Source organism: Polyodon spathula, chromosome 16 (assembly GCF_017654505.1).
Source record: "Polyodon spathula isolate WHYD16114869_AA chromosome 16, ASM1765450v1, whole genome shotgun sequence".
Taxonomy (NCBI): Eukaryota; Metazoa; Chordata; class Actinopteri; order Acipenseriformes; family Polyodontidae; genus Polyodon; species Polyodon spathula.
The window spans coordinates 8986794-9013842 of NC_054549.1; the positions used below are offsets into that span (position 1 = coordinate 8986794).

Consider the following 27049-nt stretch of genomic DNA (forward strand, 5'->3'; position numbering starts at 1 on the left):
GTGTGCACACAGGCGCGTTTGTGAAATACTGCAGTTGCATTAGAAGCGTTTAATCCGTGTGTCAATTCATTATATACTTCACCCCTGCAATTCGCTTGCAACCCTTCCACGCCATGTCAGTTAATATTAATATCGATACATGCACGGGTATTGCACACAGGGGGCAGAATTTAAAATAGAAATGTTACAGTACACACAATATAACCAAGAAGCAAAAAAAAAATACAAAATAGAATCACTGTTCTGGGCAGAATGGAGCCATTACATTATATAGAGCAAGTGTGTCTGAAGAGACAGCTCTCACTGACAATACCGACACATTCGTCTTATAACGACAGGACAGATAACAGAGAACCGGCAATAATTGCCAAATACTATATATATATATATACACACACACACACACACACACACACACACACACACACACACACACACACACACACACACAAATAAAAAGTCTCACCTTATTTTACACGATGTTTTCTTGGTTGTTCATAATGTTTGCACGCCTGTATAATTGTATATCCAGAAGCCTCGCAGTATTAGCTTCCCAGTTCTGCAGCCCCGGCTCGCTGCTGCTCGGCTGTTTCCGCAGAGACTCGTACCTGCTGTTTCACACTCTCGCTCTCTCGCTCGCTGAACCGGCAATTTATAGCGCGCTGGCCGCGGTATCTCCGCCCCTTTCGGCTCTTAAAGAGAAAGGTCGCTTTTGTTAAACCACACGTTCGCAGGCGTAGCAGATCGGCATGAAACACGCTTCATCCAAATGTTTAAATGAGTGCACTTGCGCAGCTGTGAACTGGGGAATATGAAGGTGTGCACATGCAAAGATTAAGGTTGCAGTAGTGACACAAATATATATGCATGTATTGATTTTTTTTTTATGTTGGTAAATGTGTAAGTTTGCAGATCAATAACTACATGCAGCGTGCAGCGTGTCTGTATGCGCGTTTACAGTTTTTAACAATGAGAAAGCTTTATTCCAGGCTATGCACGAAGCCTGGGAGACATGAGATTAACTAAACCCCTGCTGAACGGCTCAAACACAAGGCAAGTGGACCGGTCTGCTGGTCAGCGTGTGGGCTGCAGTGTGTTTACCTTCAGTGCATTGAAAACAGCGGTGGGGGCGATTAGTGCACTGGCTTCTCCGGCACGTTTCAGCGTGATCTACAAAGAATCATCTCATTCTTTTAGAGCACTCTAGATTCTGGAATAATGCGTTCTTGAGAATGCGAGTCTCAAATAGTGATCTTGAATGAGTGGCAGGTGAATAACATGCTCCAGGGACAGTCAAGCTGAACCTAACCGCGTAGATCCGGCTGGGCAGCACACTGGAAGAGCAACTGCAGTTTGTGAAACAGGTAGAGGCAGGTGTTAATAATCGGGCGTGCGTTATTTTAAAGTGCCTCTATTTTGAGCATGCTGTTATTAGAAAGCTATCTTGTTTTGCGAATGGCAATCTGAATGTTTTGTGGGGTTTCATCCTGTTTCGGAACTGGCAGTCGCGCCTGGTCTGTAAAAAGCACAGCTTCACAGCTACGTGCCGGAAGCCCAGAGAGGATGGTCCTTTTAAATTCTTCACTTTCTATATTGTGCGCTATTTATTAAACTTTTCGTTTATTGTATTGCACATTTATTACTGATTAACAGATAAACACGAGAGAGCAAGCTATAGCTATAAAGACATTTATAACGATTTTATTAGCACACCTTATAAGGCATTAGTAATGACATTTACAATGTGCTTGAATAATCCCTACGCTGATTTGCCATCAATATCCTCGTGTGTAAATGCCTTTATAGATATCTGGAGCTTGCTTGTTCATAGGTATGTAGCAGCAATTCATCATTAATAAATGATTTTAAAAGTGTTTATTAATGGATCTTGCTAGCGATGGGAAGTCTGGGCGAGAGGACAGCGAAACGAAGCTAAAACGAGAGGCGCCCCTCACGCAACGTGTGCAGCCTCACAGATCACTGGAAGCACTACTGAAAACATTACGAGGTGGTGCTGTTTAACGTTAGAAGTGTGCCCTTCTAAAAGCTGGGCAAACCCTTATCAGTGATTGGTCCGTGATTTAGAATATAGGACATAAACAACACAGGGGCTCCAGAACAGCAAGGAAAGAGAAGAGTGAACCACGTGGCTTTGTGTACAGGCTGGGGGCAGGAATGGTGCTGTGTCAGAGTGGACAGGGACCATGCGGCTCAGACTGGAGCACAATAGAGGCTTGTGGGGGGTTTTACAGTGTGTGTCTTCAGGTACGATTGCAGTATAATGCAATGTCACTATACTTCTATATATACATAAATGTGTTGAAATATAGCTTGAAGGAAGTGAATCACAGGTTCTGGAAATACACAATTGCGCAACAGTATTTTATTATGTAAAATATGGAAATATGGTCAAAGGTAGAAATTAAATTGAACTTTCTAGTTATTTCTGGTTATCTTGAATGTATGCTTTACCAGACCTCTCTGTGCTTTACAATGCTTCCCTGTGCTTTACCAGACCTCTCTGTGCTTTACAATGCTTCCCTATGCTTTACCAGACCTCTCTGTGCTTTACAATGCTTTACCAGACCTCTCTGTGCTTTACAATGCTTCCCTATGCTTTACCACACCTCTCTGTGCTTTACAATGCTTCCCTATGCTTTACCAGACCTCTCTGTGCTTTACAATGCTTCCCTATGCTTTACCAGACCTCTCTGTGCTTTACAATGCTTCCCTATGCTTTACCAGACCTCTCTGTGCTTTACAATGCTTCCCTATGCTTTACCAGACCTCTCTGTGCTTTACAATGCTTCCCTATGCTTTACCAGACCTCTCTGTGCTTTACAATGCTTCCCTATGCTTTACCAGACCTCTCTGTGCTTTACAATGCTTCCCTATGCTTTACCAGACCTGTCTGTGCTTTACAATGCTTCCCTATGTTTTACCACATCTCTCTGTGCTTTACAATGCTTCCCTATGCTTTACCAGACCTCTCTGTGCTTTACAATGCTTCCCTATGCTTTACCAGACCTCTCTGTGCTTCACAATGCTTCCCTATGCTTTACCAGACCTCTCTGTGCTTCACAATGCTTCCCTATGCTTTACCAGACCTCTCTGTGCTTCACAATGCTTCCCTATGCTTTACCAGACCTCTCTGTGCTTCACAATGCTTCCCTATGCTTTACCAGACCTCTCTGTGCTTTACAATGCTTCCCTATGCTTTACCAGACCTCTCTGTGCTTCACAATGCTTCCCTATGCTTTACCATGCTTTCACTGTGCTTTATTACACTTTGCAATTCTTTTGCTATGAGAAACCTTTATACAGGCCTCTTCTCTGAACCATGATCGTTTCTCACGTAGCTGTCTTTTCAGAATCAGGCAGCAACGGTCATCTGCAAGTGCCCTGCGTGTCTGGCACAGATTGATGACAGGGGACTATGACCCCTCCACTCTGCTTCCACAGGGACGGCTGCAGCACACTTGTCACCACCTTGCTGTTCAGCACTTCTAAACGACGGAACAAGGATTGGATGGGAAGTGCAGTAACCCTGTAACAAATCTCATAGCCAGACACTACCCTCTCCCTTATAGAAGCTGCCCATAGCAGAAGCACAGCACAGTGCAAGCATGGTAAAGCACAGCTAAACAGCACAAAGAATACAGGTATGGTAACTATATTAAACATGGCAATCCAGGGTAACTATGGGAAATGCATAGCACAGTATAACATGGGGAAAGCATTGTGAAAATGGCAAACATTGATGAGGGATGTTTAACATTTGTAACTTCAAACACTCAATTATAATATCTTCAGCAACATTGATATTAAACTCCATCGTGTTTACTCGAAACTCAGCAAACACCCATTTTCAATTCTGATTCTAAGACTAGCACAAAGCAGTGTAACACTACGTCCAAGCTCCATAAACGACAAATCTCTCGCGTGGCTTGTCTGGGTGTCTTTAATTTCGTAACTGGGTGTATTTTCTCCTTTCTGAAACAAATGTGCTGATTGAGAATTAGATTTCAAAGGACCTGAGAATTTAGCGTCTGTGAAAAACACTCAGAGTCTCTTTAGGGTTTCACTGTTTGTTGAAAACATGCTGAACCAGGTGATTAAAAAAAAAACAAAACATTTTGTACTTTCTAATTGGAATTCTTGAAATGTTTCACAGTTGCATTATCAGGTAACAAAGTTGCCACTTTTCTACACCTTGCTAAACCTGACTTGACAAGTTCAAACATCTAATGTTACGAGCCGGGAACAAAATGTCCCTTTTCATTCTTTTTCAGGCTGGTTGGGTTCGTTGCAGACTTTGGCCTTCTGGCTTTGGAAGGCACGCTGTGTCACCAGAGGCTTTTCCTAATCCTAGAAATAATTATAGACACATGTTTCACATTCCAGCTGCAGGATTTGTACTGGGAGCTGACTAGGGATTGTTTATGTGTGTGTGTGTGTGTGTGTGTTTGTATGTCTGTGTATGAGTGTGTGTGTGTGTCTGTGTCTGTCTGTGTGTGTGTGTGTCTGTGTTTTTGTGTCTGTGTCTCTATGTCTATGTCTGTGTGTGAGTGTGTGTGTGTGTGTGAGTGTGTGTGTGTGTGTGTTCCAGGCACAGATACTTGCAAAACTTCCTGACGTCCGCAGGCTGGCAAACCTGCCGAGCAGTAAGGTGGGCTGAGATCCTGAGGGAGGAGGGGTCGGGTCGGGTCAAGCCATTTCCTGTCCCAGCCCCTCACAGCAGTTGCCCCCCCCCCCCCACCCCCAACCCTGGGGGGAGGCACCCCCCCCGTTTACTAGAGAGTTATTACATGAACATTTCCCTGAAAGCGCTAAACTAAGCCAACTGTTTACCGCTTTCTGTTCCATTGTAAAAATGCTAAGTGCATGGGCTGCAATGCGATCTCCTGTGCCATGTTCTCTACATGCAGGGCTCCGCGTTTTCACTGTTTATTTTTGATGTCCCTTTTTGGAACCGTTCAGTGAAACTCTTGGGAAAGTGCTGATTTGTGAAACAGGTTCACTGTAGTTTTTTCTCCTGGAACTTGATTGAGACTGTGATTCTGTTTCATTGAAAAAAATAAAATAAAATAGAGGCAGCTTCTTATTTTGAATTCAAACCAAACGCATCTTTCTGCACGATACAACCCCGTCTCTAACGTTGTGCAAGAAGATTTCCACATTAAGCACACTGTAACCATGCAGTAACATTGTAACGATGTGTCAGCACACCTGGATTCAGTAACTACTATGTAAATACACAGTCATTAGAGGCACCTGATGTTGTGTTGCTGTGATCTGTAAAGCTGGCAGTTGGACTGTGTTATGTTACGGTTTCATAAAAGTATTGAGTGACCCCAGGCTACAGCTAAAAAAATACTTAGAAACCCAAATATTACAAGATTACAGCACACCTGGAGTAATTATCCCTGATTCTTATCCCCACCCAAAAAAACATGAATCATTCATTTCCTTCTTTTTTTTTTTTTTTGCATGGATTCCTTCAAGCGTAAATACCCCCCCAGTCAAAAAAAATAAAAACTGTCTGGGGGGGGGAAATATTGAAGTGTATTAACACTTCGCTGTCTGTGCAACTATAGATTTAAAACAGCTTGAATTTATTGAAGTTTGAAAAGGTCCTTCACTAGGCTGTATGTTAACTTTCATGCATGAAATATTTTAAAAAGAAGTACATTTTTCACTGACTTTTTTCCATGGCTTTATATGGGGAAAAATGACATTCCCTTATGAGGCTGCCATGCGTCTCCCATATGAAGACTAGAAGAGAGGGTTTTATATCTGTCCCTGTATGAGGGGGCCCTGCATTGAAGGGTGAAGCTTTTTTGGTAAAAGCCAGCTGTCAGGTTAATAGTGGGGGCTCTTGAAAAGATTCCTGGTCTTCATAGGAGGTGGGTGCATGCAGAGAGAGAGAGAGACTGCCAAGAGAGAGAGACTGCTGAGAGAGAGAGACTGCTGAGAGAGAGGCTGCTGAGAGAGAGAGACTGCAGAGAGAGAGAGACTGCTGAGAGAGACTGCCGAGAGAGAGAGACTGCTGAGAGAGAGACTGCTGAGAGAGAGAGACTGCCGAGAGAGAGACTGCTGAGAGAGAGAGACTGCAGAGAGAGAGAGAGAGACTGCAGAGAGACTGCCGAGAAAGGCTGCCAAGAGAGAGAAGCTGCCGAGAGAGAGATTGCCGAGAGAGAGACACTGCCGAGAGAGAGAGGCTGCCGAAAGAGACTGCAGAGAGAGAGAGAGAAACTGCCGAGAGACTGCCGAGAGAGGCTGCCAAGAGAGAGAAGCTGCCGAGAGAGAGACTGCCGAGAGAGAGACAATGCCGAGAGAGAGACTGCCGAGAGAGAGACTGCCGAGAGAGAGACTGCCGAGAGAGAGAAGCTGCTGAGAGAATGACTCCCCAGACGTGAGTGTGCGATACGCAAATGCATGACAGGGACGTTGCGTCATCGAACAAGCAATGTTTCTGATGCCAAAATCGAAGGGTGTGACAGCAGTTAACTGTGAATCAAAAGAGGGGAGCATTGTTCATTTGCCTGTGTGTCGATTACACAAGCAAAAGACAGTGGATACCTGCTGAGCCTGTTTCGTGGATTAGTCATATACAAGAAAGACATGTTGGCCTCCATGTATGGCAGAGCTTTAGCATAACTTACAAGATATACTGTACAGCTAGACGGAAATTTAGTTTATTTATATATATATATATATATATATATATATATATATATATATATATATATATATATATCCATATATATCTATATATATATACATACACACAGACATACAGAAGGACTGGAAGGGTGCCTGAATGCCTTATCTTGATTTCTGTGCTGTGAAGAAATCTATGCTGTTTTCTTATGATAATTCATTTAAATAAAAGCTTTTTAAAAAAACAAACAGCACAGCCATGGGTCTTTTGTGAGGGAGTTCAGCTTTAATTTCGAGCTCCCTCTCCTGCTGTGAAGTCAATGACAATCTCAGGTTTAGCTCTGCTTCTGTGGGACCTCACAGGAGACAGAACTTGTTTTTGTTAAAGTAATAATCAATATAATTGAGAATGACAGGGGAGCACCTTGGGGGGGTGGCTGGCTGATCCTGCCTCGCTCTGAAACAGTCTGTTCAGGGACCAGCGAGAGCTCCCCACTGCCTACCTCCTGGCTGATAAAGATTTCAGATGTCCGGACTGTAATTAAAACTCTGGCTACTCTTTCAAAGTAAAGAGAAGAAGAATGAAAACAAAGCAAAGCGAACCCAAACCAGCTCCCGTTGACTTGGAGATAAATAATGCAGTTTACAGAAAATGGAGAACGTGTTGTTCCCTCAGCTTTAGAGGTGAAAGTGTAAAGTGCTTTAAACCATGTTCTGGTGAAGTGAACCATGTCTAATTAGCTCACAGTAAACCCTGGAACAGCACAGACTATTACCGCTATGTCAATCTTTTTATTAGATTTTCGTTTCCATGCTGCACCTATTAAAACTTCGCTGCATTGATTGTGGTTGTTTTGAGTCCTACGTAAGGGTCTAATGTCAAAGATAAGGAGAGGGCAAAAGAGCGCTGGAGAGCAATGGCCCGCGTCCTCGTGTGGCCAGCCGACTCCAGCCAGAGATTTCGAAAACGTTTCAAAGCAAAACTAGAAAACAAGCGACATGAAATTATACAAGGCCTCTTAAGCAGCAACTTAGTGTGTGTGGAGTTGTGGTCCTGTGGTAAAGAAAAGGGGCTTGTAACCATGAGGTCCCTGGTTCAAATCCTGACTCGCTGTGTGAGACCCTAAGCAAGTCACTGAACCTTCTTGTGCTGCGTCTTTGGGGTGAGACGCTGTTGTAAGTGACTATGCAGCTGATGCACAGTTCACACACCCTGGTCTCTGTAAGTCGCCTTGGATAAAGTAAATAAACACATAATAAATGAATGATGTGTCAGTCTTACTAACTCAACTAGGGGTGCAGTGTTTCAGAGCTCTCCAACTTTTTTGACTGAAAGAGAGTGATACTGAGGAGCAGGGAATCCTTAAAGAGCCATAGAAACAATGAAGAACCCCCCACACACAGCCTGAATGCGTCTGTGCTCATCGGACGTCTTTAAACACAACATGAATTATTGTCGTGTTTTGGCAAAAAACTACCGCTTATCCATCCACTTATCATTCTGCAGACCTCAGTGGACGGCAGCATCAAGTTTAATTTTTTTTTTTGCTCAGCTCCTGTCCAAACAGTGGCAGGTCTGAATTCAGTACTTCAGCAACGAACCTAGACTTGGTTCAGTTACTGTTTCCGTTTACTGGAAGCAGGGAGAGTTTCAGGAATCGTGATGCAATGTGTGAAGGATACGAATCGTGTGCTGTGATGTGGCACGGTGTTTATTTAAGGCTAGAAATAAAATCGGATTCTATTTATGGGGGCTCACCTTGATTAATCTCTTGCAAAAAAAAAAAAAAGGTTTATTTAAAATTTCAAGTTGAAGCCTCCTGCACAGGAAGGAGACATTCACCACATGACAATTTTCAAAACGCTAACAGAGCAGAAATCATTTCAAACGCAAAAGAGAGAGAAAGGTTTCTCCTGTGTGTGTAACGCAGAAACAAAATGACTCAGATCCTGAGCTTCAGGACTCTTCAGGGGAGCCTGCCCTTAATAGGGAAGAGTCTGCGCTCCTCGTTAGCACAGTGGAGGGGGAGCACATGGTCGAATGTATTTTGCCTAGCCGTCATCCACTTTAGCAATTTATTTACAGCGTAGGCGGACTTTATTTGATTTAACTTAGCCTGCCTGTCTGTCTCAAGCACACATCATTACAGTAACTGCTTTGGCAATTACACTGTATATACAGACCTAGCAAAAATCACTACCCCTAGTGCCTCCTTCCATGAGGAGTTGAGGAATGCTTTTACCATGCACTGCGATCATTATCTACAATACTTTGAAATGCGTTTGCGAAGGCAACTCCAAAAAAGCATTCGCGAACACAGAACAATCCTGATTTAAATTTGCGGAACACTGCACAAAACATCATGAAATAAATGCAGTGCAAGCCGATGACGCATATGAAACCCCCCCACGGTCATTTTGCACTTGGCAACACTTCCCCCACCCCAGCGTGCTTGACCGTACATTCACTCTGCTTGACTGTTTTGCTCAGCTCTTCCTGTGCAATGTACAACGCAGTGTTTTTAGAAGGGATGGGTCTCCATGGTGTAGGAGCAGAAGTGACTCTTCATTTAGAGCCAGCGTAGGGAGCAGAAATGATGATTGCAAGGCAAGCCTCCACATCCTGCCTTTGAGTTCCAGACAGACCTGTAAAACTGGCAGTGCCGCTCAAAGCATCAGCACACCCCCTGCCCTGCCTGCCTGCCCTGCCTGCCTGCCTGCCTGTCTGCTCATCCTGTCTGCCTGAGCCTTAATCCTGTCAGCACCCTCCACAGTGCAGAGGTGGGCAGAGCAATCTACCCTGCTCACAGGACATTAACTCCAGTTTTTAGAGCTGTGATATATCACGGTAAGAGCACTGCAAAGTGCAGGCAAGCAGGTCCAGAGCGTGGTAAAGCACAGCCACAAGCATGCTAAAAAAAACAAGGTTGTATAGCACGCTAAATGCATACCAAGTGCATAATCACCCTGAAAACACTGTGGCAAAGTCTCCGAAACCAAATGTTCAAGAAACTTCTTCAGCAACTTTTCAAAAACACAAACCTTTTTTTTTTTTTTTGCATTAAATAACTGTAGTGTTTGTGAATCATGGCAAATATTTCGTGTGATCTGAACGTTTTCCCTTTTCAAACCTGCACAGCAGCACAGAGTCTCCCTTGTGCTTTTACGAGACACCTCTGCTGGGCTGCCATGTGGATCAAGCGTGACGCTGGTACCAGACATTATAACAACGCGCTTTGAATGAAAACAAAATGAAAATAAAACCATTTTACACACGCAGCTAATCGCCCCTCCCTGAAACCATCAAAGCCTCTTCGATTATCTCACTGATTCGACGGTATCAGTCTTAGCTGTGATGCATGCAAATGCCCTTCATTTAAATGCATGTGGGTTCTCTTCCATGTGGAATGTCAATGATAATGATAATGACTCAGTTTCCAGTAATTAAAGAAAGGGAACAAAGTGCTTTTCAGTGCGCGGCTGGCATCCTGGTATTGTGCATTTAACCCCTTTGCACCTGGAACGCTTCCCACTCTTCAAATGCTTTGCAATGGGCATCACTTATTTCCTGTGTCTTTAAAGCCCTATCCCAACCCTAACCCTGCACACAATCAAGGGGGCGCAGGCTTTGCAGGTGAGTGACATGTTACTGTTGCAGCTTGCTTAGCTCATCACAGACAAGACCGCTCTGTCAAAAAGGAGGTTATGGGCAGGTCTGTTTAATACATTTTCCCTATTGAAGTGAATCTAGTGTTAGTTAAATAAAGAAGGGGGGGGGGGGAGCCAAGAGTAAGCAATGGGAAAACACAATGCCTTGCAAAACACATTGCACGCTAGCTTGTGTGTGCTTGGCAGCCAGCCCAGAACAATTAGAACATTAGCACTGCAGCTTAACCCTTGCTAGGGCTGCACCATCTCCCTGCTGCTGGCTCCAGCGCTGGGGTTTCACATGGTCAGGGAGAGGGGGCTGGTTCTCATCTGGTCACACTGGTTCATGCACTTGTAATGAATCTCCTCCTTGGGGCTGATGAGTTAACAGTACTGGTGTATGACCCTCGCTTGCCCCTCGACTACAAAGCTGGCTCTGCAGCTGAATGGCAAGACGTTCGGAAGGCATGCAAATACAGGCTTGTCTTCGCAAATGCAAAGTTCAAAACAGAGACAGCTGTGTTTATGCAGAAAGCACCGTACACATTTCCATCCTGCAATAAGCAAGAGTATGAAGGATGCAACTAGCGGCATTAAAATGCGTGCACTGTACTTTAGCAATCGATGCAATGATTCAGATCTACCTGGAACTCGGCTGGCACTAGGTGTTCTGCAGCTTTGACTGTATATAAGACCTTTATCTGTCCCTTCATGCGGCACACGCAAGTTTCATTGTTTTCAGTCTAGACAAGCTCTCTCATGCCTTCCTTGGCAATAAAAGCTGAGCTGAGCAAAACAAAAAAAAAACAACAGCAAAAAAGCATAACAATGCTTATGCTGTAGTCCATGTCGCGTGTGAAGCCGTGTGTCTGGCACGGAGAGGAACCTGTGTAGGCATGTGTTGAATGGAGGAATATCACAGCTGCTTTATTATTTGCTAAAACAAGTAAAGGCGTGTGATAAATCCACGACTCCCGGGGGGGACAGGCGTTATGACGTCATTGTGTTGACCCGGGACGGGCTGGGGGGTACGGAGCACCATTCCTAATCGGTGCAGTGCCAGCGTCAGAACCATGCTTGCACTTTGGTTTCAGGATCCAGATCGGTACAACAGCAGTGTACAAAAATGAGAAAAAGGATTATTTTCACCCTAACCCCGCTGCGCTGTGCAGTACAGTGTCTGTTTTTACTGTGCACTTTGTTATGCCTCTGCCATGGTGCACCGCAGTAAAGGGTTTTATGGAGCTGCTGCTGAAGCCGCAGTGTGATAAAGCAGGGGCAGCTGCTGGGTCACCTGACAGACTGTGTTGTTTGTGTGCTGAGCTCTGAGCAGGTGAGCAGCCTGCTGTCCAGGACTCTGTTTACATCACCCAGGCTCTGCACAGGATGGAACTTTCTGTTCTGAACACAGCCCTGTTATCTCGTGTGTGTTTAGAGGGGCAGCTCCCAACAACAACAGGAGCTACCTGCAGATACAAAAGCATGGCTGTGTGGCAGCTTGCCAGGGTGAGCGTGCTTTATTGCCACAGTGGGCTGGGGCGGGTGGGAGTATGTTTTTATCCCTCAGTAACGTGCTTGCAATGGTCTTTAAGCTGTTTCTCATCCTGGTTTGGCCAGACTCTGATCTGGTGTCCCAATATGTTTGAAATGAACCATACACCCAATGATTAACTGGTGCAGTGTGGAGCACTCTCAGTGGAATGCAATAGGGTTTGGTGAGGAAACTCATTTCTGTCAATGTCTGTCATCCACACACTAATTAAAATGAAGGGTGTTGTGGAGCTTGCAACAGTAACTCTATAGATAATGATTGTGTGTGTGCGTGTTCCAGTTCTGTGTGTGTGTGTGTGTCAGTGTGTGTGTGTGTGTGTGTGTGTGTCAGTGCTGTGTCTGTGTGTGTGTGTGTGTGTGTGTGTGTGTGTGTGTGTGTGTGTGTGTGTGTGTGTGTGTGTGTGTCAGTGCTGTGTGTGTGTGTGTGTGTGTGTGTCTGTGTGTGTGCCAGTTCTGTGTGTGTGTTAGTGCTGTCTGTGTGTGTGCCAGTTCTGTGTGTGTGTGTGTGTGTGTGTGTGTGTGTGTGTGTGTGTGTGTGTGTGTGTGTGTGTGTGTGTGTGTGTGTGTGTGTGTGTGTGTGTGTGCGTGCGTGCGTGTGCTTCTTGTCAGGGTGCTCTGAGCAGGACTCTTATTCATCTGTGAGTCACAGGATGCAAAAACAGGACGGCGCTGAAGCTGGCACTGAGGCGAAGGGATTAGAAGGCGTTTGTTATGATGATCTCTGGATTCCAAATACAAAAGAGAACGGATGGAGGGAATGAGAGAGGGAGGGAAGGATAGATGGAAGGTTACTTAATAAGTCTAGAGAATAAAACAAAGTGAAAAGAAGGGATTAGGGTGTTCACAGAAACTCTTTTCCTAAAACACTGCAGTTCTCTCGTTTGCGAGATATAAAACTGTACAGTTCTGCTGCTATAGAGCCCAGCTTTATTCTATAATTTCCATGCTCAACTGCACATATTGTGAATGCAAAGACAGAATGTGTCCCATAACTGATAAGCAGCCTACATACAGAATGCAATACAAACACTGCGTCACCTTTCCAAAGAAAACAATGCATCCTGCTGGTTACTGTATGTCACACTAGCAAACAGTTACATCATATCTAAGCTGTACAACTTCCCCAAATCCGGGATCAATAAACAGCAAATATCACAAGCAAACTGATTACACCCTCCAACGCATGCCTGCTTGTTTTCAGCTTCTTTAAGCTTCAGTAACGGTGATTCACAGTTTCTATTAGGTTTGGAAGTCTAGGTGTGATATCTGCATTGTGAAGCTGTATTGTAACTGCAACATGCCCACGAAGGGACACCAAACAAACCCAGCCTTGGGCGAGAGAGCACGTCACACCTGATAGAGCTGCTCGTGTGACTTTCAAGGCACAAGCGATGAGAAAATGTTGAAATGGCTGGAATATCAATCCCTCTTAGAATCCAGCCCCCTTTAGTGGAATCTTTCAAGACCCTTCCGTTTTAGAACAGCAGAGCCTTGAGCAGAATCCAGACCAGAGTTCACAGAACCCTGGTCGCTTAGATTGCATTAAGCACGCCTTCCCACTGACTTGCGGGTTTTCCCAGGTCATGTGTGGAAATAATTAAAAAAAAAAAAACTTGGTGAACACAATCCTACGCTAACGTTTCAAAGTCTTCCCGTTGAAACTTTGTTCTTTGTACTTGCTTGTTTTGTGATAGTGTTGAAAGCTATGGATGGAACGGGCACACTGTACTGAGAGTGGCATTTCTTTTTTGTCACCAGTAGCACATGACATACTGAGTCACGTCTCTGCTGAAACGTGACTGGCGTGAAGAGCATGCATGGGTGTGATAAAGGTGTTAGGCATGCAGGGAAACACTGGGCTGCCCTGGCTTGCGTGTATCAGTGCTCACACAAAGACAGCGAAGTGGGACCGCCTTCCTTGCGTTTGCTTTCCTCGCCCATTCTGTTAGAGCGCAGGGGAGTTTGAACCTGCAATGTTGACGGCTGTCAGCCACACGCACGCACACCTCTGCCTGGGGCGTGAGTCACGAAGGCTTAGCGCAGAGCTTAGTTCCCTGGCTCTGCATCATGACATCACCTTTATTGCTGCTGCCCAAGCCAGCCCTATCATTTCTACAGTAATAAAAGAGTCTCTGGGATTCTGACTCAGACCTGTTCTCGCCTCGCTGCTGCAGTGCCACCTCTTATCAGCAGCTCACCTGATAACAAGAAAAGCATAACTGCAAAGGGTAAACAGAACTACTCCACAGTGCTGGAATAACAATGTAATAAACGAGACCGTACAGGGAGCCCTTCTCTGCTCTTCCCACACTTCCCAGTAAAATGATCAGGAGAGGGAGGAGCGTTGTTATACTCTGCGTTTCCCATAGTTTACCCTGGCTTGTCTTGTTTATTAATATGCGTTACCATACCATGCTATTCTTTACAATGTATGGCACAATTCTGAATGATTTTTATAATTAAAAATATATGTTTATTAGTGATTCCAATGGCGTCTCGTTACGCTTGTAGCGTGTTTCATTGCATGTGTAGGGCATCTCATTTTGCACAGTTTCATGGCAGCTCTTAAAACAACAATTCATTTCTAGTATAAGAATGTTCCACAGTGGGAGTGGGCCCCAGGTGACAGTGGTGACACGCGCTTCACCTCTTGGTAACTTGTCCCACAGGTTCCCATCATGCACAGCACAGCCAGGCATTCCCTTTGTCATTAGAGTCGGGGTGGAGCCTGGCGGGGGTGTTGCACCAATCATGAGGCCAGGATCTGCCCTGAGTTTTATCAGTATAGTCTGCAATACTCCCTGGCATCTAGGGATGCAAACTGACTAATAATAACTGCAGCTGTGGTTCACCTTGGTGAACTCTGACAGGCATTTGACCCCACGGAAACACAGGGGAGGAGAAGGCCTGGACTGATCTCATGCAGGAGCTAAGCTGTCGTGAACCAGACAGAGCCACACAAAAGACGCAGTGCATTTCTCACCTCACACCTCACTCACGCCTTACGAATACGGGCCGCTACCAAGCACCAGCCCTCCTCCTTTGAAGAGATAGCTTTGCACGCAGGGCGGCGTCGTGTGTCCCAACACGCAGCTTCCCCGGCACGCTGGGCTTTAGAAACAATCTGTCTTCAAGAACGGTGACGTCCACGCACTCAGCGATCACTGCAGTGCAAAGCCTGTTAGTCCTGGTTAAGAAAACAAGCACAGCTTTCTGATTGAGAGGATTCTCGCACACGCACACACAGATGAGTCACTCATCAAAATCCACAGCAGCGCCACTCATATACGAAGCGAGTTTCAGTGTCCAGGCAACACAGTTACAGCACAGAGGGGCCAGGCTAGCTCAGGGGCAGCTCCAGTAGAAGAACGGTCATTCTGACATCCCACCGGCATCACAAAGGTGTGAGCTAACAGTGACACAAAGTGTCTCGGGTTTACTGGGAATGTACACAGAAGTTGCTTACTTGCAATGTCGCGATGCATAGCTGCAATGCGTTTTGCATGATATAACCCTGACCGTTTCCTTGTCCGCTTGCTGCTCTGCTGAGCTGTGCTGCTCTCAGCCGGACACACTCCGGGAGAGACAGCGTCCTGTCTGCCCCTGAGCTGCGGAATCACCCCCCACAGATAACCCAGTGGAAAATATCCGAGTCTCCGCATTGCAAACACCGGAGCAGGACTGTGAAAGGAGGTGGAGCTGCGGCTTTAAATAAACAAATCTATTTGATTTCAGTTCATTTCAGACAAAAGGCCTTCAGCCGTGTAGAGAGTCAACATATACCTATATCTATATACAATGAAGAAGTAACCGAGAAACTGAAAACTCACTATTTAAATATCTAGCTCCGACCTCAATTACACAGGAATTCACGCTATAAAACACAAAAGAACAAGGATTCTGTATTTATCTTTCAGGAAATGAAGGAGAATGAAACTTCACTGCAGTCTCCATGAGTTCAGTTTCACTGTGTCAGCCGCTTATAGCAACGAGGGAAAAACAAAAAAAACAAAAACCTGGCAACAGCAAACCTGTTTCAAATGCACACTGTTTGTATAACTGTCAGTATTAAATACCTAAAGGATAATTACTGGAGCACAAAACCTCAGTCCCTTACGGTAGCCCTGGGGCTTTGTGTAACAGCAGTGAGGTCAGTAGCCACGCTATGGTGATATATACACTACCGTTCAAGCAGATCCTTCAAACAAAAAGGCGCCACCAATAAAAAGCCGTTCCTATGAAAGAAGTTCTTTTGACTTCACGGGTTGACAGGCGAGTGTGAAGGACGCCTATTATTCACCGTTTGCTTTCTCAAGCAGGAAGTGGAAGGTCCTTACAGGTCAAGCGCTGAGCAGAGAGGTTTTCATTCATGCATTCACCCCTGGCCAAGTCTTTTTACTTTCTTTTACTGCCGGCCTGGGGCTTCCTGTGGACAGTGCTGCTGTGCTAATCTCTCGGGAGGTCTGGAGAAAGCCGCGGGGGAGCCTGGATTAATACCTCTTTCTCCTGCAGAGAATGGAAAGCTGCTGAGTCTGGAAAGCTTGTGTTCCCAGGCAATAGAGGAGCCTTCGTGGAGCGGGCTGCACACCACACTGCCTGGGGTATTCAGGGCGAGCATTTAGAATTGGTGCTTTCAAAACCCAGGGCGATTTATCACCTGCTGTCTGCCACGAAAACACAGTCTGCACAGCCCTTCATGTTGCTTTTATATCGCTCTCATTTCTCATTCAAACTCCCTCCTGGTCTCTATTTGCTCTCTCCCTGTTACATTCTTCCTTTCTTTCTTGGTCTTCCCCCTTTTCTCTCTCCCTCTTTCCCTTCATAGCAAAAGCTGTATATATGATTTTACCAGCATGATAAAGCACTATAAATATGGTGGAAGTTGCATCTGTACTGTATCACATAGTAACAAGTGTTTAAAACTCTGGAAATCGTATCAATAGTCTTTTCCCACAGCAATTAACACGACCCTAAGTACAGGTTTACTCCTGTATTTACTGTATAATGTCGTTGAATTGAAAATGTGGCTAGCAAGGCTCTGGGCTCCAGGCTCCGGTTCAGAGCTGTCGTTCTTGCCTGTGTTTGGGGTGAGTGGGTTGGGCTGATGGACACGGTTGGGCTGACACCCCGAGATGCCTGGACAATGGGAGCCCGAGCTGCGTTGAGTGAGTGGGCGTCTCTCCTGAACCCCCATTCACTCCACAGGGCAGGGGGAGGGGTGTTGCTGGCTCTGCCATGACTGATGACATCACCCAGCCCAAGAGGGCTTTCACAATGCCATTCGAAAAAGGAAACAAATCGTCCTTTTTATAGCATGCCCAAGCGTCATGAGCTAATGAGCTATCCCTACTCTGTGGATAAATCGAGTGGTCTTCAAATACGACACAGCAAACCACCCGCTGGCCGGGCTGGATGCTGAAATGTTTTACACACAGTTTCCAGGCAGGACATGTCTTTTAATCTCGGAGGGAGAAGCGCTGTGGAAACCCTCACACTGTGCTCTCGGGTGACGCTGTAGCGGCACAGCAATGATCCAGCACTAGGGTCGCATTCAAACAGCACACCCCAGGGAAGTGAACCTGCACTGCACACTGCTAGCACTGTGGACCAGATCAGCACTACAGACCCTGGATCAGGATCACTGCACTGCATCCCTCTATTTCCCCTCTCTCGCTAAATGCACACATCGCCTTATAAACGTTTCTCATTGCAAAAGCACAGCAAAGTGGAATCAAGCACAGCACGGGGTTAAGCACAGAGAGGTACGGTAAAGCATATTGACAAAACAAACCATGGTAAATGCACAACCACGTGGGTAAGCATGGGGCAAGGCTGCAAAATGCCTGCACAAGAGCCTCTCTATCGACCCATGCGCTCATCTACAAGGCACAATTTGGAAGTTAGCAGCCTGTTGTTTGAATGGCTCCCCAGTGCATGTCCTGTCTGTGCAGCACGCAGCCCAGATCATTCTCTGTAAACTGCCCAGTGTTTGCTTTCTCTTGTTCCCATGGCGACAGTGTCTCCACTCAGGCTGTAACTGTGACTGGAGGCTACAGCTGTGTAACGTGTTGTTTTTGTTAAAAATAAACACTGCTTGCTCTACAATTTCTGGCTGTTATGTCACAAATCACACAGACCCCAAAACTGCACAGGAAAAAGCAGACCAGTAATGCTCTCTCAGGTTTCTGGTGACTTTGACAAATCAATGACTATGTCACCAGGAAGCTGAGATAGAATTGCAGCCTTACTGTGAGCAGTGGAGTCAGTTCATGAAAATGAACAGAAAATGATTTGCTATTGTTTACTGGACCAACACACCAGTCCAGTTCTGAAGTGAGCTCTTTCCTCTCTTTCCGCTGCTGACAGCACAGATAGATGGGGGGGGGGGTTGTAAACTGCATCACAGTTTCATTCTCTTTACTCTCCGTCACTGCATGCAGGACTGCATGGCCAGGGACACTCTCTCCTGGGATCGTTCCCAGCTCCAGGGCGCGTGGGCGGACCGTGGGGTTTCTGATTAACTTCGGGATCAGACATTTGCCACAGCTTTCGAGGCAAGGGTTTAAAAATCTTCAGCACTGATAATCCAAAAAAAAAAAAAAAAAAAAAAAAAAAAATTGTCTCTACAGCAGATGCTGCTGCCTCGAATTCGGTAGCATTTCTGGTTCTGGTTTGTATTTTTTTGCTCACTGCTTGCCTTTAGCTTTTAGGTAATTGTTCAAGTTGGCTGAGGCCGTTTGCATGTCCCAATGCAGCAGTCCGCTTATCCATACCTCATCATACCAATGATGGGATACTGACGCTCCTATAGTTTGGCAACCTGCTGTCATCCTTCTTTTACATTCTGAGAAGTATCTGCTTCTATTTCATCCCACTAACGAACTAACTGCTGTAGGCCTTATTGCAGGGTGGCTGTGAGCACGTGCACAGATCTACTCAATAAACTGGCCCCACCATGAATGCTTTGGAAATGAATACCTGTGTGTGTGTGTGTTTGTGTGAACACAGGCTCCCGTGCAAATTCTGTTTGTTCTCTGTCTCGAAGATAACCCTGTGGAGCCAGAGGAGAGCTGAGCAAACTGATGTGTGGCTTTAGTTAAATATACAGCAGGCAGTCATTAGGGCATTCTGATAGGTTTACACCTGCAGTGGCACCAGTCAGTCTGTCGGTACGAGGCTGCGCTGGACAGTCTATCCCAGACCTGCTGAGGTTTACAATACAGAGGTGGAAGCTGGTTCCTCTGCTCCATAGTGCTGTACGGGACTCCAGCACAGAGCTGCAATGGCACTGGTTTCCTCTCCAGCACAGTATAGAAAGCTCTCTAAAGCTCTGTACTTTGATAACTTAATAGCTGGATTTTACATACTTCCCTGGTTTAACTTCACACAATGAAGACTGTCGCAATGAGTGGATCATTAGGACTCTGGTTGCATGGAGTCTGGCCCCCCGCTGCGAGAGTGTCCGGGCGGACTGCAGCCTCATGACTGCAGGGGGGGGGGGTCATTTCAACAGTACAGAGGCTCTCTCAGGAAGCAGCGCTGGGGGGGCGGGGGGCAGGTCACAGCAGAAATAATGAGCAGCTGCAGTTCACAACCTTGCTGATGAAGTAGTGCACAGCGAAATTACAAACCAATTCGAACCCAGAATAACGAGACGTGAACCCTGACCCTAGCGAGCGTGGCGTGCCAGGTGACAGAACCTGATAATAACGCTCTAGCTTCTTTTTCAAGAAATTGTAATCGCGTTTTATTTCCTTTCAGGGGGAAAAAAAAAAAAATGCCCACATGCCGATTCTGATTAAACTGCGTTGAGAATCTAGCTGGCTGTGCCACGTTGTGAGTGGTGGTGCATGGTGTGTCTGAGCCCTGGAGCTTTTGGCACAGCGCCGCACTGGCGATCAAAGCCAGCCAGCAAACCAGCAGGTAAGACAACAATCGATGCCAGCCGCCAGTGTGACCCAGCCCCATCCCACCTGCAGTCCTGTGATGACAGCGACTGCATGGATAATTATTGCACGAGGAACACAAAGGCTCTGTGTCACTCACTCGCTGGTATGCACATTCACGTCAATGGTCGAGCTCTGCCTGATTTCCCCGCTGCTTGGCTTGACGTTGGAACGGCATTAAAAAAACAAAACAAACAAACGATTCACTGTTGCTTACTTTGTGAATTTGAAACCGCTGATTAAAATGCATGCAGGTCCCTCTTTGAACCCATCTGTATATTCGTTCGCACCCGTCTTTTTTATCAGAAGGCAGGTTCAGTTCTTGTCATCACTGTGATCGCTCCAGTGCAGCAATGAGGAAGCAGAAAGCTCTTTATTGCAGGTTTGCGTCACTTTGGGACGCCCTTATCGTTGTGTACTGTTCCACTGTACCAGGGGAAGGTAGCATTGCTTGGGCAGTGTGCCCCCCAACCTGCGCACTCAAACAGTTCCAACAGGAAGCATGACAGAACAGAATATATGATACAATACTTCACCTATTGCACACTTCTCTATAGAAGCAGACACTATCACTCACTTTGAAAGTGTCTCTCTCTCTCTTCTTCCCACGCTTTCAAAATCAGCAACTGGTAGTTTGATGGCAGGGATAACTGAGCCCTCGCGAGAGGCTCCTGTTACACACTGAGAGGCAGGGTTAACTGAGCCCTCGCGAGAGACTCCTCTTACACACTGAGAGGCAGGGTTAACTGAGCCCTCGCGAGAGGCTCCTCTTACACACTGAGAGGCAGGGTTAACTGAGCCCTCGCGAGAGGCTCCTCTTACACACTGAGAGGCAGGGTTAACTGAGCCCTCGCGAGAGGCTCCTCTTACACACTCACGCAGGGTTAACCGAGCCCTCGCGAGAGACTCCTCTTACACACTGAGAGGCAGGGTTAACTGAGCCCTCGCGAGAGGCTCCTCTTACACACTGAGAGGCAGGGTTAACTGAGCCCTCGCGAGAGACTCCTCTTACACACTGAGAGGCAGGGTTAACTGAGCCCTCGCGAGAGGCTCCTCTTACACACTGAGAGGCAGGGTTAACCGAGCCCTCGCGAGAGGCTCCTCTTACACACTCATGCAGGGTTAACTGTATGCATTCACATCCACACTTTGGCCTGTGTGTATCTAACTGGCCCGTCTCTAATCTCTGTTGTCAGTGACAAGCCAGGAGAACCTCCTTTAGCAGCTACAGTAGAAGGCTGGGCCGACGCCTCCGTCTCCAGGAACGAGCCTATTCCTGTCCCAGGACCAGCCCTTCAGTGTGTTATCACACACAGCCCCTTATGAAAAAACAGAAAAACATATATATATATATATATATTTCTGTTTAAAGAAAAGCCATTGACTATATTCCCAATACAGTATATACTTTAGATATATTTCTGTTTATTTAGATATTCAATATATAATCCTTAATAATAATATATAATATTAATAATAATAATAATAATAATAATAATAATAATAATAATATTTTCTAGGAGTAATCGCTCTTGTGGAGTTTTCATGTCTAGTTAATGGGATAACACACACACTGGCCTGGACTGCTAATTATTATGATTTTTTTAACCTACATCCTTGTCTGAATGTCTGCATGTCCGTGTGTGTGTGTGTGTTGTGTGTGTGTGTGTTGTGTGTGCATGTGTGTGTATGTGCGTCTGTATGCCTGTGTGTGCGTGTGTTCAGCAAGCAGCAGCCTTCACAATCCTTCTAAACCGGTTTCAAACCAGACTGACAAGACATTGTGGAGGGCGTGTCGTCCTGAGCGGAGTTTACAAACACAAACCAGAAGCAGATAAGTGTCGTGGTGTGTGTGTGTGTGTGTGTGTGTGTGTGTGTGTGCTATTCTGAACCAGACACTTCCACAGGAAGACTGAGCAAGAGGTGAGAGAGTGTGTGTGTGTGTGTGTGTGTGTGTGTGTGTGTGTGTGTGTGCTCTTGTGTGTGTCAGTGTGTGTGTGTTCTAGGTGTGTAAGAGTGTGCTCTTGTTTTCTGAAGCTCTGTGTAAGAGTGTGCTCTTGTTTTCTGTAGCTCTGTGTAAGAAGAGTAGGTCTGTGTAAGAGTGTGCTCTTGTTTTCTGCAGGTCTGTGTAAGAGTGTGCTCTTGTTTTCAGCTCTGTGTAAGAGTGTGCTCTTGTTTCCTGTGTGTAAGAGTGTGCTCAAAAATGCTCAGCTCTGTGTAAGAGTGTGCTCTTGTTTTCTGCAGCTCTGTGTAAGAGTGTGCTCTTGTTTCCTGTAGCTCTGTGTAAGAGGTGCTCTTGTTTTCTGTAGCTCTGTGTAAGAGTGTGCTCTTGTTTCCTGTAGCTCTGTGTAAGAGTGTGCTCTTGTTTCCTGTAGCTCTGTGTAAGAGTGTGCTCTTGTTTTCTGCAGCTCTGTGTAAGAGTGTGCTCTTGTTTCCTGCAGCTCTGTGTAAGAGTGTGCTCTTGTTTTCTGCAGCTCTGTGTAAGAGTGTGCTCTTGTTTTCTGCAGCTCTGTGTAAGAGTGTGCTCTTGTTTCCTGTAGCTCTGTGTAAGAGTGTGCTCTTGTTTCCTGCAGCTCTGTGTAAGAGTGTGCTCTTGTTTTCTGCAGCTCTGTGTAAGAGTGTGCTCTTGTTTTCTGCAGGTCTGTGTAAGAGTGTGCTCTTGTTTTCTGCAGGTCTGTGTAAGAGTGTGCTCTTGTTTCCTGTAGCTCTGTGTAAGAGTGTGCTCTTGTTTTCTGCAGCTCTGTGTAAGAGTGTGCTCTTGTTTTCTGCAGGTCTGTGTAAGAGTGTGCTCTTGTTTCCTGTAGCTCTGTGTAAGAGCGTGCTCTTGTTTCCTGTAGCTCTGTGTAAGAGTGTGCTCTTGTTTCCTGTAGCTCTGTGTAAGAGTGTGCTCTTGTTTTCTGCAGCTCTGTGTAAGAGTGTGCTCTTGTTTTCTGCAGCTCTGTGTAAGAGTGTGCTCTTGTTTCCTGCAGCTCTGTGTAAGAGTGTGCTCTTGTTTTCTGCAGCTCTGTGTAAGAGTGTGCTCTTGTTTTCTGTAGCTCTGTGTAAGAGTGTGCTCTTGTTTCCTGTAGCTCTGTGTAAGAGCGTGCTCTTGTTTTCTGCAGCTCTGTGTCTTTAAGAGTGTGCTCTTGTTTTCTTTGTGTGTGTGCATGAAGGAGGCACACTCCCAGGGCAAGCCCTTTCTTTTTTAAATGTAGCCGCTCCAGGACACAGAAGTGCCATCACCCAGCACGGCGACACGCCCCCTCCCCTGATAGGTGGGTGATCAGATGAGCTGCGCTGTAATTGGTTGGTTACTTTCCCCAGCTGACTGCTGTGTGGAGTTTCCAAAGTGTGCCTGCTGGGCTGAGCTCAACGTGAGCAGCTTTCCCTTGCAGCAGAGACCATGGGACTGCCTGGAAGCACTGCAGAACCCCTTGGGGCAGGCTTACCTTGCCACTCCATGCACCAGCATCACAATGCACTCTGATACGTTTTACCTGTCTCAGGTACCTTTCACAGCAGAATGCATTGGGCTGCGAGGTGAAAAGGCTTTCCCAAAATGTCCTACTGAACATGGAGTCACATGGTAACCCTGCAGCTGGGGCAGACAAAACTGCCCCTTCCACCCCAGGTTCCAAACCCTCTTCTGAATTGCTTAAGCAACCAAACCTCCATCCAAACCCTCTTTGGAATAGATAGTCCCTTTTCTGGAAAGCAGCCCTGGTTTTGGGAAGGGCAAAGCCCCCGCGTTGTGAGGCATGCTGAGTGTGTTGCTGTCGTAAGCCCTCGAGAGGAGACTGGGGAGCGATTTCATCAGCTCTTGAGAGCTGCGGGGCTCACGCTGAGTCACACTTTCCCGAGGAAGTTGTTCTCTAATGCAGACGGGTGTCTGGCTCCCGCTCGGCTCAGAATCCCTCTGCCTGCCAGCTCCAATTAAACAACCTCCGTTTCCTCTCAAGAGCGGAGAGCTGGCCTCAATGAACACAGCGAACGAATGAACCGGATACCAGTCTGAGTCATTGTGCACATACCACAAGAGTGAACCAGCGCCCCCAGCACCACTACACTGCACCACCCCCGCCTCCCTCTCTCCCTCCTTCTCCTTCTCCCTCTCCACTCACCCTCTCCCTCCTTCTCCCTCTCCCTCCTTCTCCCTCTTTCTCCCTATCTATCTCTCCATCTCCCCCCTCTCTCTCCTTCTCCCTCTCCCTCTCCCTCCCTATCTCTCTCTCCTTCTCCCTCTCCCTATCTCTCTCTCCCTCCTTCTCCCTCTCTCTCTCTCCTTCTCCCTCTCTCTCTCCCTCCCTCTCCCTCTCTACTCCACCTACTCCTCATATTTCAGCTTCAGTCACGATGAGGAACAAAAAGACACTGATAGAGAGATAGCCAGGAAGAGGAAAAGTTTGAGAGCTACAGGGAGAGCGAGAGAGAAGAATGTGGAGCAGAAGAGAGAGAGAGAGAGAGAGGAGAGAGAGAGAGAGAGAGAGAGAGAAAGAGAGAGACGGATGTCTGCCTCTCCCGTTAAGGAGGGTGTGTGTCTGTGACTCAGCCCCCCTCTCTCTCTCTCTGTCTCTCAGGAAGTGAGCTGTTTGTGGGGGAGAGGCAGTGTGGCCGGGCTCTCTTTTAAATAGGATCAGGTTCTCATTCCTATCTGCTGACGCCGCTGGTTCTAGCGAGCACTTATCAGTTTTATTTCAGGGCAGAGAGTGTTCTCGAAGGATCACGACTTCCTTTTTTTAAAATTTAATTATGGACATGCTGCAGCCCTGTTTGGAAGGCACAGACGAAAGACACAACGCTCAGATGAAACAGTTGCAGGAAGGGGCTGGGGCGCACCGTGACCTGCTAGCCTGAGACAGCTGATTGTATTCCTCTGTGGAATTGTTCCTTTGCTTTTGCACTCTATTCAGAATAGGGTGTATGTAGCCAAACTGGATTAACTGCGTTTCTATGAATGCACCAGAATGTGAGTCATGTTTCTCCTGAAATGACTTCTGTCAATGTCACTGTCTCGGGCAGTGTGACTAAAATGCTGTTAACATACCAGCAGCAAACTTTTCAACTGAATAACCCAATATTCCCACTGCCCCTGTTTTGACAGCTAGTCAAGAGACTTCCAGGGATCCAGGCATTCCCTTGTTTACTGGGAGGAGTCGTCGTGTAATTAGAACCAGATAAGCGCTACTGTCGTGCATGCGAGGGCAGGTCGGGGGGGGGGTGTTGAAAGTGGAAGAAGGGGGTCCCTCTGCTCATCAGTCGAGGGGTTTGACTGTGACGACCTCACCTGTCCCCAAGCTTGGCAAGCTGTGGACTGGCTACCAGAGAGAGCGTGACTCAGACAGAGAGTCTAAAACAACACAGCAGAGTACATTGCATTGCGCTACAATACAATGCAATGCAGTACATGGTAGCGGCTCCTCAATACAATACACACCATGTTATTTTTTCAGTCGGATTATGACATTGCATACGCCCACATTCACAGCTCCAGGCTAAAGCTGCTCCGAATAACTTCCCCGTCGGGGTGCAGCTCTGCGGCTGCAGCTCGGGCTTCCTCGATGAAAGAGAAGCTGGGAAAAAGTCTTAACCCCTTCATCGCCGGGCACTCAGCCTCACCACCCTGCTGCGCCCACTCCTGCTGCAGCTGTGAGGCGCCCCGTTTCACACTGGATGGCATCAGCCAATACACCGCAGAGAGATCCCTGATGCACGAGGAGAGAAGGAGGACAAAAGGAGGCTCTTGTACCCTTTGCAGCCTCCCTCTGCTCTGCGCTCACACACACACACCACACACACACACACACACACACACACCACAACACTGAATTCACGGCGCATAAAAGACTTAATTAATTTTTAATGTCTGCGGTATTCAGCTGCACACACGCACAGCAATACTTTTTGCAATCCAGATTAAAGGAGATTCCAGTTTGAATTGATATAATACCATCCGTAAAGCAGACAGGCGCCTGCCCTTTCTCTTTACACAGCTAGGAGATTATTTTCATTCCTTCCGAAGTACAAAACGATAATTAGATGCAAAAATGTTGTCTCCTTGAACACCAGGTGGTGATGACATACCTGACAGAGCAAACACTGGCTCTGCAACGTGGGAGTCATCCTCCTTAAAAATGAGAGACAGCAACGCCTTCGTCTGAACTGCGTCCCTCTGCGTCCCTCTGCGTCCCTCTGTGTCCCTCGGCGCTCACACACAGCACTGCAGTCACGCCCTGCTTCTCCTTTCCAGTCGGGATTACTCCCCCCTGTTCTCCCACTTTGTGAAATGTGGTATTGCTTGGCATGCCGAAAAATACGGGGGTCTGTCCAAGCGTCACTGCTGAGAGTTAGAGAGGAGGCAGAACTGCAATTTATAATATATACATATAATATATATATATATATATATATTATATATATATATATATATATATATATATATAAGCAGAAAAATGATAAAGTGATAAAACTTGAATAATTAGCTACAGCGTTTCAGATTTTGCCCTCTTCAGATAGCAAGGTGGAAATAGCCAGCTCATGTTGTGATATATATAGAGATAGACAGATAACAAAAACAACAGCAAGATTAAGAACATCACAAGGTTTTCTGAATAAGGTAAAAGCTGAAAAGTTGTGTCGGTGTGTGTGTGTCAATGGATGTGTGTGTGTGTGTGTGTGTGTCTCTGTGTGTGTGTGTATTAGTGTCTGTGTCTGACTGCGTGTCTGTGTGTGTGTCAGTGTATGTGTGTGACTGACACACAGTCACATACAACACGGTGTGGTGACACAATCCGTGACTCACACATGTGTGTGTAAATACACACAGTGTCACTCACAGACACCACATAGTGCACCTGTGTGTGTGTGTATCAGTGTGTATGTCTGTGTGTGTCAGTGTCAGTGTATATGTGTGTCAGTGTGTGTGTGTGCGTGCGTGTGTGTGCGTGTCAGCGTCAGTGTATATGTGTGTCAGTGTGTGTGTGTGCGTGCGTGCGTGTGTGTGTGTGTGTGTGTGTCAGTGTTAGTGTGTATGTGTGTGTGTGTGTGTGTGTCAGTAGATACTGGATAGATTTTTTATGTCACACAAACCTACCCTGCAGTGTCAGCTCGGTGCCTCTGTCAGTGTGAATGACCAGACGTTTCTCTCCCAGTTAAAGTAACACAGTGTTGCCAAATGTGTTTGTTTCCTGTGGACTGTGGACACAGCAAATATTGAGAGATGCAGAGAACACAGAGTCCTGTGCTCTGTGTGCGTGTGTGTTTGT

The 27049-nt window shown here is 46.4% G+C and overlaps 1 protein-coding gene across 2 annotated transcripts in view; it reads right to left on the reverse strand.

The window, feature by feature from the left end:
• LOC121329270 (ERBB receptor feedback inhibitor 1-like) overlaps nucleotides 1–25987 on the reverse strand; it is a 33661-nt gene extending 7674 nt beyond the window's left edge. Inside the window, exon 1 of one of the 2 annotated variants that reach the window (XM_041274803.1) lies at nucleotides 25869–25987. The gene's annotated coding sequence lies outside the window, so the exon portion shown is untranslated. Of the gene's footprint in view, nucleotides 1–466; nucleotides 632–25868 lie in introns of those variants that run through there. The other variant, XM_041274801.1, reaches the window with a different exon arrangement.
• Nucleotides 25988–27049: the final 1062 nt, after the last annotated feature.